At 39.8% G+C, this 12,822-nt stretch overlaps 2 protein-coding genes across 15 annotated transcripts in view; one reads left to right on the plus strand and one right to left on the minus strand.

Moving 5' to 3' along the window:
- NXT2 (nuclear transport factor 2 like export factor 2) overlaps positions 1 to 12,822 on the minus strand; it is a 72,440-nt gene that overhangs the window by 20,465 nt on the left and 39,153 nt on the right. The window lies entirely within an intron of this gene.
- Positions 1 to 12,822, plus strand: part of ACSL4 (acyl-CoA synthetase long chain family member 4) — a 39,212-nt gene that overhangs the window by 5,762 nt on the left and 20,628 nt on the right. For 6 of the 12 annotated variants that reach the window (XM_080553539.1, XM_080553537.1, XM_080553544.1 and 3 more), the window contains exon 2: positions 6,287 to 6,346. The exons of 3 other annotated variants lie outside the window; for them this stretch is intronic. The gene's annotated coding sequence lies outside the window, so the exon portion shown is untranslated. Of the gene's footprint in view, positions 1 to 5,624; positions 5,693 to 6,286; positions 6,347 to 12,822 lie in introns of those variants that run through there. 3 more of the 12 variants (XM_080553543.1, XM_080553536.1, XM_080553535.1) reach the window with 2 other exon arrangements.

Below are 12,822 nucleotides of genomic sequence, written 5' to 3' on the forward strand. Positions count from 1 at the left end.
CCTTTATGCTTGCTAATAACTAGCACTGTAATTATGATAGACGTTTAACCCTTATGCAGTTCTGCTTTTTAAGAAGAATTGAAGACCTTCCAGTCATCTTTGGAAAACTGGTGGGAAGTTGGCCACTTTACCTAGGTAAGCTGGAGACTCAGCAGTTCTCCAAGGAGACTCTGAAGTTCTTGAATTCATTCTCAGAAGATTGCTCAGAAAGTGACAGTGAGTATTGTTTGGGTGGGCAGCTTCATGAGAACAGATTTTCACCAGTGAAGTTCTCCTCATTTCTGCTAGCTGAGTTAAGCTGTCCATACCGAGCTTGGTGTGCGTGGCAGGTTACACCATTTCCCGTGCTGGCTGCACAGATCTGTCTGGCATAGCTTTAGGTATATCTCCTTGTTCTTGAGCATCCTAGTGCAGAATGAATGGAATGCCAGAATCTGAAACAGGCAGTCGAGTTCTTAAAACAACAAGACACTTCAATATAATAAGATTCTTCTGCCCTACTTGTAATGACAGGCATAGATAATCTAGGCATAGCAGCCAGTGTGACAAGGAGCCAGAGAAGCTACAGATCCCTTTAATCACTCCTTTAATACTGTTTTTCTATCAAGCAAATTATTTACTTTCTTAGCAGAAGGAATAGAACGTTCTGGGGAACAAGTGGTCTCTCAGCGATGTCCCCTGTGGCACTTCTTAATTTGCAGGCTTTAATCGGGCTTGTGTTGAGAACACTGCGAACAAGAGCTGACTGAAGAGAGAAACTTGACTTCAGGGTTTCTTGTTGAAGCCTTCCTCCATTAACCTTGAGGCTTTTTAATTTTGAAATGGAAAGCTATTAGTAGAGCAGTGGGGAGTGGAGGAAAGGTGTACTATCAGATGCTCTCTCAAAGAGACGGCCCTAGGTATGGCTTTTTCCTCTCACATTGATGCTAACAATCAACTTCTGAGGGAGTCTGGACGTCTTCCAGATTCTTGCAAGATGTTTCTTGATCGCCTTTCCTTATGAACCTTGTTAACACCCTGAGAAAACTTGCTTAAGTTTCTGTTGGCACTCAGGGAGACCTCCTTACCAAACGTTTGGGGTGGTCAGAGGGGTGTCTATGTGAGCCCATGGTGACACGTGGGCACTGCCACTGATCGCTTAAGCTCTTCTGCATTCCTAGGAGAGTCAGCAAGCTGCAGGCAAACAGCTGTCTGGGGAGCTGGGTTAGGGTCTCCTGTTTGATTCTTGTGGGAGAAACTGACAGTCACCTTGATGCGGAAGTTGCCTAGTCTCAGACTGGACTAAAACTCCACGATGTAGCAAGGGCAGTTTCCAGCTGGGCCGAAAAGCATTCAGGCTAATAAAATGTTTGAACCTGATTTTTGAGATTGTTTCTGGGAGCTCTGCTGCAGTCTGCCAGGTCAGATGTCAGTTGCCTGCAGGAGCTCTTCAAGTAAGACACTTGGTGATGCTGAGCACTCCAAAAACCCTCATTTCCATATGGAAATTTTTCAAAGCTTAAACAATGCAACACAAAACAAATGCCAAGCATGCATGAGCTGCTGCTTAGCTCTTAATATACTTTCCCCTGTTCCCAAATAGTTGCATGCATACCCATATCTCTGCCCATCAAACCCTTTGCAGCGGGGTGGTATCCCCTGTATACCTTCTACATTGTCAGAGAGTCACCCATAAAATAATTGAGTAACTGTCCTGCTTGGTAACTGACCCTTAACCCTTCCTAAGAGCATTGTTTGCACAGATTCAGCTCATGAAAGTAGACAAATATTAGCACAAAGATCTGAATAAATAATATTATTAAGTATGTAATATTGCAAAGAGAAATTTTTGTTCAGTGTTGGTAGTTGTTAGAAGCATTTTTTTTTTCTATTCCCCAGTTCAGTCTTTTGGAAAAGAATGTAGGAGGCACTGCAGAAAACAAATGGTTTCTGCAGAGCACATGTGTGCCCCAAGGCACTTCTGTGGCAGTCAGAAAATCTTTATGCGTCACATAAGAACAGCACTAACACCTGTGTTTGGCTTTCTTTAAGAGTCTGCTAGTGCAAGCAAGTTTTTCTTACCATCCCATATTAGTAGAAACGTTTTTACAGATAGAAACAGTGGCACATTGATATGTCCAACAGCTTCTCCAGCTTCTTGCTGTGGAGCCCAGAGGCCTCCTGGCTGTGGATGGCCGCATGGCCGGGCTCTGGTGCTGAGCCTGCAGGGGGGAGCCCTTCATCCAGTCGTGTGCCTGCTGTCAGAGTGCTATCAGGCCACAGCATCAAGAGGACACGCCTGTTGATTCCTGCCCCAAATTTTTTTCTATTAGCTACTCTGCTGGAGCAAACAAACTGTGCTTGGTTCAGCATAATGTGTACTGATGAGCTTGAAACTAAAACCAACGTCTCACTGGTCTTCTGAAGTGAAAGCTAAAGGTGTGCAAGTTTCTGACAACTGAGCAACTTGTAGCTCGTTTTACATCCAGCTTACCTGGGTCAATAGCAAGCCTCCTATAAGGCAGTATTTGCTAAAATACAGAATCTCCCAAAATAAAAGATCATTTGTTTCTGTAATGATTGCTTATCTGGCCACAAGTCTGATTCGATGTTTTAAGTAGGTTACTATTCTATAAATCACATTATGTGCATTTCTGTACACTAGGAGCCACCCGTACTAATTGAACCAGGAAATCTACTGAGAAAGGAGTACAGAGACGCACTGGCTTGCAGATAAGGAGCATTCATCCGCTAAGGCCTTGCACTGACAGTTTCTCGTGCTCAGTGAATACACAGAGGCCTCACTGTCTGGTTAGGCCACAGAAGCACTTACGCAGGTACTACAAAACAGTGTCTAACTTTGCACAAGGTTGCGGTTAACAGTTCTGTACCTGTGTATGGCAGGTGGTACAGAAATCCGCAGGGGTCTTTCCAAGCGTAACCAAGTGCATGCACTTGATGCAGTCCATCAGCATGCTGTTGAGCTCGTAGGGCTGAGCGAAGCCAGAGGTAAGGGTACAAGGAGGCGGTGCTGTGATAATTGCTGGTAAGAGGATGCAAGTGTCTTGCTGCAAAAAAACAGTGAATTGATGTGGGCACTCGCATTTACTGAAACGTTTCACATCGCCCAAGCAATGTCAGGCACTTTGTTGTCTCCTCTCCAGTAGTTACACGTGCAATATTTTGCTGAAAAGATCATCCTCACCTGAAGTACATGGCAGATAGAACACACAGTGAGTCATTTTCAACATGTTTCCTCTTGGAAGCGAGAGGAGCTGAGCAGCCCATAAAATGTCACTACTTTCAAATATGCTAGGTAGGTTTGAGGAGCTGGAAACTGTTCGTATCACTGCACACTGAAAGTTGGTTCAAGTGTTGGTTAACAGCAAATCCCCCCCAAATTTATGAATGAGGGCATTCTTTTCATAGCTTAAGCTTTCAACTCAGTAGTCACCTGCTCTCTGTTTCCTGCACCATATGACTGCTTTGGATTAGGAAAATTACTAACTTCTGACCTTCAATAAATAACAAATTATGCATATTTTGGAGTATACAAAATTAGTTTGTAATTAATTTCTAGTAAGACATATCCGTGGTTGTTGGTGGTTTTGTTTTGTTCTTTTTTTTTTTTGGGGGGGGGTGTTTTTTTGGGGGGAGGGTGAGGGTTGCTTTTAATATAAAGTAGGTTAGTTATCACCCTACAGCATCTGGTTGCTTTTTTCTAACACTGTACTACCATGAGCATGGTAAGCTTGCAAGAGCTGCAGCCAGCACTCCCTCTGGATCCTGGTGCAAGGTGATGGAACAGAATGGGACAGCAAAAAGTGGGTAGAGGCTGCTTTAGCTCCATTTTATGCTTGTTTAAGGTGCTTACAAAGCTATGGTGTAAAGGTGCAAGTAATCCTGTGTCAGCTGAGCTAAACTGACATTGCCACTTCCTCCCTTGCACTTACGCTTGTCTGACTGGATAGGGAGCTGCTTCGGGTACCTGGCTTGACTTGAAAGCTTCATATAAGTGCCTTGCTGCAGAATGTGCAGCCCAAGGGAACAGTCTGTGTGATCACAGCAGTCCAGAGTTGGACTGAGTTGGCTGCCATGAACCCAAACCTAAAGACTCTGATAGGGAACCAGCAGGATTTTTGCACTGTTGTCACTTCGTTTGAGTTTCCATTACGCTGAGGTCATGTTCTTGTGAATCCAAGAAAATAATTTGCCCTAGTTGCATATAACTCGAAATGTGTTTTAAGTACTATTTATGGCATTAAAATCTTCAATCCCCTTTATATTCTTAATGTGACAGTTTTTTCACAGTAAAAACATACATCTTCAAAGAAGAAGAATCACAATACTATATAGGTTAAGTGTAGTTTTACAACATTAGTTTCCATAGCTTTCAATGTTACATTAAGAAGAGTTGAGACAAAAATCTGCTGCTACTGGTAATGTCAAATAACAGCAAAGCAATGTAACGGGGGGGGAAGCAAGAGATCCTGGTTTGCGGTGCCTGTGGTCCTCTGCACCAGATGCAGAAGTAGGAAGTGAGGATGGAGTAGTTTGTCTGGCCCAGTAGCCCATTAATTTCTCATTTTGCACGTTACTTTACATGAAGGCAGCTGCACGTACAACTGATTCATACTGTGTATTTACACAGTATAGTTCAATACTGAATTTAAGATGCTTGTTTTTGTGCCTTTGTTAGCTTGATATGTGTTTAATTTTCATTATGAAAATATTCTCCCTTTATTTCGTAAGCATGCAAATGGTTTTGCATTTTTACAAGCTCTACCATGTTTAAATAATGTGGTCAAAACTACTTTCATTATGAAGGGTATCTCTATGGGGAAGAGAGGAAGGAAGAAGGGGAAACTAAGCTTGCTATTCATAATAAAACTCAGGGTCAAACTGGTGAAACTGGGATAGGAGTAAGGTTATGCCTTAGAAAACCATGAAGAGCATCCTGCTTGGATGAGTATACTACTTCTGGACATTGTGGGATTGTCAGTACTCAGTCTGTTTGTGGTTATACATTCCCCTTGCTGTTCTGGTTCATGTAAGAGAAGCTGCATAGGCATTTCAGTATTTCACTGAAGCTTGGTCTCTTGAGTATGTTTTTCTTACAAGCCTTTAAAGAACAATACCTTACCGTCATGTAAAACTGGACTGAAAAAGAGAGCATGCTAGACAGTCTGGGAATTTTAGTCTAATGTAAATTAAGATAAAAACTTGTTCTAGCAGTGGGCTGGTCATGTTGATTGCTCATAGATGGTTTGATGAACAGTAGTCACATACGCAGAAAGGTAAGTGATGCATGGAAACAAGTGTAAGGTTCCTTTCAGGTAAGGTTTCTTTCAGGTCACACCACCCAATAAAAAACGATCAGGTGGTGAGCAGTCTCACCATCTCTCCCCCCATCTGTCACTGTAAAAATGTAGCAGTTATTCAGGTATAACCTACATCCACTTAAACTACTGTTGTATGGAGATTAATCCTCATTTAACGTGGATCATAATTTCTGGAATATATGCATGATAATAAGATACTGATAATAGCTTGTGTGTATGCTAACACTACTCTATACCCAAAGTGTGAGATTTTAGGACCACCCCAACGGTTTTAACGCTTGCTTTCCTACCTCTCTGAATTAGGGTCTCTGTGCAGACATTGGATGCAGATGTAAAGGGGGGGAAGTGTTTCTGGTGGCTCTTTCTCTAAGGTAATTCTTCTGTGGGACTGTTCCTCAGACAGATAAAACAGTTTAATACATTCGTTACACATTATCTATTAGTTTATAAGTTTACCTTCCAGCTAAAAAGCTGAACATGAAAAATGTTTCTGTAACTTGGATAGCATTCTGTAGATTTAACTTTAATAAGTTCATGAAAAGTAAACTTTGAATACCAGGCTACCAAAGCTTTAAAGTTGATGCTATTAAAAGCAGTGCAACATCATAATGCTGGTTTCAACCAAGAGTAAATTTTGGAAACTTTTTGTCAGGAAGAGTGATTGGCAGCATGTTACATGTTTGAAATATCTGAAGGCACTCGGAATTTAGGTGAAAATACAGCACTCCAGACTGTTAACGTAAGGAGTTTCTAGTGGTATCCCCTGATTTAACATGCAGGATCAGTCTGTTGATGTTTTTAACAGCAAGTAGTATTTTGCAATTGTGTAAATGATAGTGCCAACAAGAGCTGACAAAGTTTGCATCACCAATCCAGAAAAATGTTGGATCAAATGGTCTGTTTAGATATGTTTATAACCTAAGAGATGCCTAGAATTTTCACTATTTACTATTTTTCTTTTTTAGATTTTTGTGAATTTATCAGCCTTCTCACCTAGAAACATTTGAGTTGCAGTTGCAATAAAGGTAAAGACTGACTTGTTTTTTGGGTACTAGTGAGCAATCAGATTGATGATAACTGGGGAATGGGCACTTAAATAATCCTTACCAAAATCCTGCGACAGTGAACTATGTCCTAGCATCACTACTATGATCATTCCAAGTAGTGATAGACTTGGAGTGAGGCCTCTGTTTCTAAGTTGATGGAAAGATTTTCTAACAAAATGAGCTTTTTGAGTATCACTGCATTTGCTAACAAATAAAATTCTGTTTTTTGTTGCTAACCATAATTTGCTATTGTGATTATTCTGTCCCTTTTACAGAGCAAAAACATTCCTAAAAGTAAGCTGAAGAAATGGTCAACAATGTCAGTTTATTCCTCTCCCTTCCTTCAAAAATCAAGTCTAAGACTGGTTTACTGTCTGGTTGATTTAGTGCTGTACAAATAGTTTATTGCTTTTGCAATTGCTACTGTGACTCGTGCTTTATTCTTATTAAAATGATCCAGTTCCCTAAATGTTAAGCCATGCCATCAAGTTTAGAGATTCAGCTGTGTGGTCTGTGCAAGCAGTCACTCAGATTTTTGTTGTCTGAGCTAGCAGGGTTTGAACAAGCCCTTTCAGGAAGTTCTGCAGATGCCTCGTGCTCCCAGGTGGTGCCGCGGGGTAGGACCTGTCAGCGGAGGCAGAACCGGGTGGTAACAGGGCTACACGCCGTGCTGGCAGAGCTGCCTTGCTCTGCTGTCTCTGCTTTGAGCTCTTACTTTGAGCCCATGAGAATGACCCAATCCTGTAAACACATCCTCTGCTGTTTTGCAGAAGTTCCTTGAATATTTTGGACTAAGAATATCAAAAGCTACCTGCCTCTGAAATTGTACATGTTACACAAGCATGTTGGTGTCTGTGAATAAAAAGTGCCAACACACTTTTATAAATGTGACCGGTATTTGTGTGGCACAGTTTTTTTTAGCCAAAAAACAAAACAAAAACCCCACATTGTTTCAGAGGTCTTTTTTTCCTCTTTTTTTCTTCTTTTTTAACCTTTCTTTCTCTAAGAATTGTGCTAGTCTCTGTATTAATCTCCTGTCTTGGTGTGAACAGTTGTTTGGAGTCCTTCTGCATTTTTTGCCCCATGATGGTGGCATTACAGTGCTCAGAAGATTGAGCAAAATAATACTCAAAGCTGTTAAATCTAAAAACTTTAATCTCCACATTACTGTGTAAGAGAAAATGTCCTGAAATGTTTGTTCATCTTTCTTCCTTTTTGAAGTGTAGCTAAACTCAAAGAACTGTTACAATACAGTAAGTCAGTAAGACTGTCTTCTCTGGTAGAAAATGCCATGACCAGTGTTATTTCCCTTGCTGCTGGGTAAAACCCCAACTTCCCTGACTAAACTGGTACATACTGCATGAATTAATACGCTGCATTTATTATCTGTGTACAGCTCATCTTTGGAGTATACCCTGAGATTGTCCAAATAAAAATTAATGCCTGAATTGCCAAATAATGTTATTAAAATAGCTGTACCCTAAACATCTCCATGTATCACTAAGCACAACATGGAAGTAGCAAAAAGCAAGTTCACTAACAAAACATTTAAAGTGAGTAAAAAGTTGCAGTTTAAAGCCCTGCCTTAGGTGAACCTTTACCTGTGAATTCCAGCTGTGTACCTAGAGATGATAGGTATCTAGATAAGGATCTAGGTATGTTTGACTGGAAGGTGATAGGACAGGTTCACTGTGTACCAAGCAATGGATTATGCTCCAACTTAGCTAAAATTAAGACCAGAGGGAAATTCACTTCCTTAAACAGACAAAACACATCATCGCTGTTTCCCTGGAAATTACTGTGATTATGCAGAAGATTAAAATATGCTTGCTTCCAATGCTTTTAACTTTCATTGACTCTCAAACCACTTTCCTCCGCAGCTTAACTAGTTACATGGTGAAAATAAAAAAGCAGAGATGGCTCATGCTTGAAATCTCGGGGGCATCCATTTCAAATGTCCATGGGTGGGGACTCTTTTCTTAAACTTGTGTTTTTAAGTGCACACTCAGGCATCTGTATATCAGAAAATCTGCGTGGAAAACATTTCTCAAAATTGCGAATTAAAAAATGCCTCATTCTTTTTGCTTAGTCACAGCAAAAGGAGGAATTTGTGTTAGGATTGTGAACTCCAAAGAGAAAAGTGAAAGTGTATTGCCTAACTCTGGTGCTCCTCTTGTTGACAGTCCCCACAGAATTTTCAAAACCCCATACAGACTTCAGAAAATTCCTTCCCCAACCCGCAGCACACTTTTTTTGTAGGCAGAAGCCTGCTGATGTAGTATACGAGCAGGAACATTTACTTCCCTTCTTTTCATCCCCCCTTTTTTCTTTCTTTTTTTTGGTTATGTATGTAATTCATTTTACTACCTGAATTATGACCCATGTCAGGGAAGAAAGCAAGCTAATGCCACAGATAAAAGACAATGCAGTCTTTGATAAGAAGGTTAAATATAAAGTTGGTGGCAGTATTTCTTGTTGAAATGAAAACTGAAGAGACCCTATGTTTTTCTGAACTAATACAGAACAGTACGTGGAATTTCAGTCTGGCTTAATTTGCCCAACAGTCGCTCCTGGTAAGATATTTAAGAAGAAGAATATAATCTGTCAGGGTAACTACAGTAAAAGGGAGAAGCTGTTGGAGCACATTACTGTGTTCAGATTTCAGAGGAGTGCAGGAAGTTAATTGCACTGGAATCCTTCAATGGAGCATTAAGACGGGATTATGATGGTATCTGCCATTACGCTGCATGCTTGGCTGGCAGACTGGGCTTCTGTTCATGCACTTTAGCATTTTAATGTTTGAGTTGCTCCATTCACAAAAAGGTTATTACAGAGCAAGGCTGATACATTTCAGGAAATTTATTAATATAGGAAGTAGTTTTTAACATCCGGCTCTCCTCTGTTCATGTTACTAAGCTAAACAGACGTATCAGCTGAATCCTATTTTAAAAAGAATGATTCTGTGTTTGCTGTCTCTTAATTTTTGTTCGTACGTAGTAATGGAGTCATGCTACTACTTTATTTTGTGTTGGTAAATGCTGTTTTACTTTTTAAGTATTTCTAATGCATCATCACAAAAGTATGTACAGTTTCTTCTGGGTCATGCTGTGCAGATGTTTGGTAAGATACCAAACATGAGGTCAGCAAGTAAGTGTTTGCATTTAACCTGTGTAGCTATGACAGTATCAATGATTATTTTTTTTGGCTTGTTGAGTAAAATGTCATTAACATTTGTTGTCCAGGCCTAATACCATGACTTGGTCGGTCTTAACTTGAATGCAAACACTTGTGCATTCATTGAAACAGTTGTACCCAACAAGGATAAACATAAATGCATCATCTCTGGATAAATATTAAAACATTTTTTATCCAGGAAGATTATTTGCTGTATTCCTTCATTTTTACTTGCAAAACACAAAGCACCTGTTGTCCTAATTGCCTTATGTTGTGGAAGGATGTTGTTGAAATAATTACTATAAGCACAGGATAATGTCTTGAGGGGACATGAGCACCCTATGTCCATGGATATCTTCCTAATACTGATGATAAATCAAAAATGGATAAAAATGAATGTTTAATAGACCCAGGAAAGCAGCTGGCAACTAGAAGCAAAACAGTAGTTAGAAATTGCAAATGTAACTTATGTATCTGCAGTAACCCCCCCCAACACATTCATTCCATCTGACTTTGAAGATTGTAAAGCACCATACGTTACTTATTTACTTCTAATGTTTCCTGAAAATGCAGGGAAAACTGAGTTCTTAACTTTTCCATATTAAAAAAAAATGGCTTTGATTAAATTCTCACTTTGTTGGGAGTGTTCTGATTCGGAAAGCAAAGCAAAAACTATTCATTGACTGCTGAGTGAGGTGAACTCACGGCAGAGTTTAAGAAGTTACCAGGAAGAAGTAAGTCGTGTGAGTGTTGCTAGTCCCTTCCAATGCAAAGCAAACCAGCTTGACGTGAAATAGCACAGAACATCATGCCAGTATTTAGATGCCCGTGTTCCATACAGGAAAAAAACCAGTGGGAATGTTATCAAGTTCAGTGTGGAGTCTCACTTGTGCTTTTGCATTGTTTTACTTCTCCCTTTTCTAGCTGAAGTGTCTCTCTTTGGCCTGCAGCCAGTATCTTCAATCACATTTTCAAGTCAGAATCACCCTTAAAAAGGTTCTAAACATACACTGGTTATCAAAATTAGGTTTAACCGCTTCCTTGTAGTTACATATTCTGCTAGAGACTGCACAAACAGCCCGTGATACGGACCCATTTTTTTGTAATGCATAACTCCAGTTTGAATATAAATTGTTTTAGGAGATTCGTGGAGACCTGGGGTATAGAATTTCTCAAGGATGGTGCATTTTTTGCCTTAAGACTCAGGCAAGAAAACTTATGGAAGATGCAGAAAATAGGGCTTCTGTATTTGTAGGTCTCGAACTTATTTGATCTTCTAGACCACATAATCCAACAATTTTAGGAGTCCTCTACTTCTGTATTTTTGCAAAGCAGCTTGCTATTGAGACAGAAGCAGAAAATGAAAAGATGATGATAACTTAAATCTCACTAGTTGGATCATCAGCGCCATTGAAGTCGCAAGTTCTCCATTGCAAAATGTTTTTTTAAACACAGACTCGTAACTAGGCAGTCTATACGTTAATAATCTTCTTCCCTGGTGTAATAACAATTCTTAATCAACTGTGTAGGTAGTTTTTGGTGAACTTGCATGGCCACAGTCCTCTGAAATTTGTCCTTGGTCATACTGCTTGCCTTTTCATGTGCTTACTATTAAAAGTTGGGTGAAACACTACAAACGCCTAGCTTTGCTGCTGAATCACAGAAGAGTAACGCTTGCCATAATGCCTGATGAGTCTCAGTTGTATGTTGAGATGTTTAAATCAGGCTGAAATACGTCTTTATTTCTGTATGTTTTCCTTCTTAATTTTTGTACCCTGTAGACAGTGTATTTTGTAGCTGTTGGAGGAGTCTTGAGGCAAAATCAGTATTTTTCAGTTGAGTGTTTTCTGGTTTTCCATCCTCTTCTGAAATACTGTGTATTCAAGCCAGCAAAAACGACTGTGTTCATTTCCTTTAACAAAAATGCCAGTGAGACAAAAGGTTGCCTTTCACTTCCTTTACCACAAAACCAGCGTTTTAACAGCTGAGCTTGCTGTTAGTTAAATTGAGTGCTAGCATACACAGACTGTAGTATAAATTGGATTGGCTTGTGACCTTGTCCGCCCAAGGTTTGTGATCAGGTTACAGCACAGGCTGAGCGCAGGCTGGTAAGGGAGGAAGTGTTGGAGTGAATGAGCCGAAGGTACTCACCGTGTGCGTTCTGCACAGTTTAATGAGGAAAAGTAACAAGAGGTGGGCCTGGAGGAAATACTTTCCTGGGTCAGTGGGTTCTCAGTGGACAGTTCTCACCTGTGGATTCCTGCCTTGGCCTTCTATGTTTTTTGCCTTTGGGGCACACAGTCAGGCCTTATCTTTTCCCTAAATATTTGCTTGCCCTTATGCTACCATTAGAAGAGACAGTTTCACATCAGCCTGCTAGATAATTAGGAAATACAGGGTAAGAATGGCTGGTCTGCTTTCTGTTACAGTTGTGCTGGAAGTTGCAGCAACAGATTTATGATATTTGACACTTACAAACTGATTTATTTTCACTTTTCTAATTGACATTAACTGCATATATGTCCTGAGGCAGTAAAACAGCAATGATTCATTTTTTTCTTGAAAACAAAAATGTGATTTTCATTTAGCAGCTAAGTAAAATCATTGCATTAACATTTTATCACTCAGCAGTAAGAGAAGCAAGACTTCCTAATACTACTTGTGGTTTAGCTATTTCATATAGAATCTATATTTAAGAAGGTTCTCCAGACTTCTGTCAGATCTGCTATATCTGACTTCCCCCTCTCCCTCTTTGTTCAGACATAGGTACTACTATTTACACTATAGACATAACAAGAGCTCTTGAAAACTCTCAAGATTTGGAGCCACTACTGCATTTACAGAGCACAGAAGTATTTCTGAAACTTGCAGGCATTACTGTGGAGCTTTTCATTGCCCCTTGACGTACAAAATTGTGTAAGAGGAAGATGTTTAGAAATCTGCCTGTGAGAAAGGAACAAAAATTGAACCTTGTGTACTTTTTTTCTACCATGAGTAACTTGCATTGATATTGGCAGAGTTTGTTTTTATAAAAAAAAGATATGATCTAAACACTCAATCATCTCCTTTAGTTTTTATTCTTTCAGTCTTTCTAACCCCAAAAGAGTTGTAATTAGTCACAACGTTCTTCTCTTATGTAGAAATATTTTTATTCTTCTGTGTGACAGGTATAAACTTGGAAAATCAAAATTTGTAAAGAGCCTGGTAGTATGTGCTTTTTTTTTTATTGTGTTTAAGCTTGCTGCTTCTTTTTGACAATGCAGTATTTCTCGGGCTTTCTG

Source organism: Anser brachyrhynchus (genome assembly GCF_964034855.1).
Source record: "Anser brachyrhynchus genome assembly, chromosome: 13".
In the NCBI taxonomy this organism is placed as follows: domain Eukaryota; kingdom Metazoa; phylum Chordata; class Aves; order Anseriformes; family Anatidae; genus Anser; species Anser brachyrhynchus.